Source organism: Penaeus monodon, chromosome 32 (assembly GCF_015228065.2).
Source record: "Penaeus monodon isolate SGIC_2016 chromosome 32, NSTDA_Pmon_1, whole genome shotgun sequence".
NCBI classification, from domain to species: Eukaryota; Metazoa; Arthropoda; class Malacostraca; order Decapoda; family Penaeidae; genus Penaeus; species Penaeus monodon.
Window position 1 is genome coordinate 35,884,215 of NC_051417.1, and position 202 is coordinate 35,884,416.

A 202-nucleotide genomic window follows, 5' to 3' on the forward strand; every position below is an offset into this window, starting at 1 on the left:
TTTTTTTTCTCGTAATATGTGGTTTAAATAATATTTTTGAGCTTTTCAACTTTTTAAGGCTAGCTACAATGATATATAACCGTCTTTAATCGTACACTTTCGTATGAGAAGATTACCTGCATCTGAAGCTTTATTTACGAGCATATCAACAATGAGTCACGAATACTAGCCACATACAACTATCGTTTGCTATCTGTCTTTA